The sequence below is a fragment of the Triticum dicoccoides genome, chromosome 1B (assembly GCF_002162155.2).
Source record: "Triticum dicoccoides isolate Atlit2015 ecotype Zavitan chromosome 1B, WEW_v2.0, whole genome shotgun sequence".
NCBI classification, from domain to species: Eukaryota; Viridiplantae; Streptophyta; class Magnoliopsida; order Poales; family Poaceae; genus Triticum; species Triticum dicoccoides.
The window spans coordinates 369,263,548-369,265,178 of record NC_041381.1 but is presented as its reverse complement, the minus strand read 5'-3'; the positions used below and the strand labels follow the sequence as shown (position 1 = coordinate 369,265,178).

The 1,631-nt window shown below is 38.2% G+C and overlaps 1 long non-coding RNA gene across 1 annotated transcript; it reads left to right on the top strand.

The window, feature by feature from the left end:
* The first annotated feature begins 252 nt into the window (after positions 1 to 252).
* On the top strand, positions 253 to 1,313 carry LOC119305393. Its single transcript, XR_005148658.1, has 2 exons — positions 253 to 358; positions 932 to 1,313. It is a non-coding gene; the product is annotated as an uncharacterized LOC119305393 (long non-coding RNA).
* The last annotated feature ends 318 nt before the right edge of the window (positions 1,314 to 1,631 follow it).

Below are 1,631 nucleotides of genomic sequence, written 5' to 3'. Positions count from 1 at the left end.
AAACCCGAAGTGTTTTGAATGTGTATTTGGACAATGTGCCATTTGGCTCTATGTTACCCAAGTAAGGTGCAAGGTCCAAATTCAAGCATCAAGGGTAATGATTCTAAACCTTTTGTAACAGAAACCTTTGCATTTGTTAGTAACTTCGAGTTTTAGCAAGCACTGAGGGTAATAATTCTAAACCTTTTATATGAAAAATTAAGGAATACCTATGTTCAAACTATATACTTTAGCATGTGAAACTAATTCAAACTATGCAAGTTGAAATATTTAGAGACCGATCATAAAATTGCTGGCTCCACTCTACTGCAACGCGAGGGCCGGCTTGCTGCACCTTCCCCACATAATTGGCCAGAAGGTATTTTAAAATTTTCAATTGTCTACATTAGTATTTCTTAGACACCATATAGGAGATGAGAGAACAATAAAAAAATTGTTAAATGAAAACTATGTACCTTAGCTATCTAAGGCTTATGAAAACTGCAATCTTGAAAGAGGAAAACAACATTAGAAATCTTAATGTTCCTGGTCCTGAATAATGTATTCGTCTAAATATGTAGTTGATCACCTGGTGCAAAGTAAAAAACTTCTCATGATATACCGCTGGGAACCTAAAAGCAAGTGATCACACATACAAATATTTCAAGGGCAAATGCATAAACTCACAACTCAAACAAACTACTAACAGGACCATGTATGATTTTGCAGCTTAGAATCTACATAAAACAGAACAGTGCAAGTAACCTCTACCTAAATCTCACTACTAACTTCATTCAAATATTTATTCTTAGATCATCCATACTCCTTTTATGTATAAATCATGCAATATCTCTGTCTAAATCAATGCCAATGCATGCACATGCACAAGCCTGAACTAAACAACATATATGATATAGCATAATTGTATGATCTAAAATAGATGCATGATCAGGGGAGGAAGATGGTGAAGCCAAAGATGACCAACTGAGATGGGGGAACGACGACCGGCGAGTAGCAGCCCATAATGATGGTCGGCTCCATTCGACCATGACGCGAGCAACGCCGGAGCTCCAGCCTGGCTGCTGCTTCCCCATGCCCATCCTACTCATCCTCCTCTGATTCTCCACACCAAGCATGAGGACCACACCAGCCAGACTCTCTTATGGCGACGACCTGCGCCCGATCCAGAATCCTTGATGCACAAGGAAATAGATGACTCGAAGCAGTCCAATAATTAGTAGCATCAGAGATCTCATACACAGCGCATTCAGAAATATAACGTTTTACATTCCGGTCAATGGCAGCATGAAGTCCAAAAGCATCAAGTGAAGCAAGTAGAAAGGATTAAAGATAGTTCAAGGTAAAGAAAATCCTTAGGGTTATTTACAACAATTTATTTAGGTTGCTTTCATAAAGCATAGTGCGACACCATCCAGTTAACAATATGAAGTGGATGGCCGTCTCAATTCCTTGCTTCATGCGATGAACAAATCTGTGTAAAAATACACAATGTTAGTTACTGCATGGACATAATGTGTTGGAAAGTTGACCGAAAATGGTAATTATATTACTTTATCATAGGTTATGGGAGTAATCACTGCATATTCCATCGGTACCAAAGATTAGCTAAAATAACTCTTTTCTAAGAAACA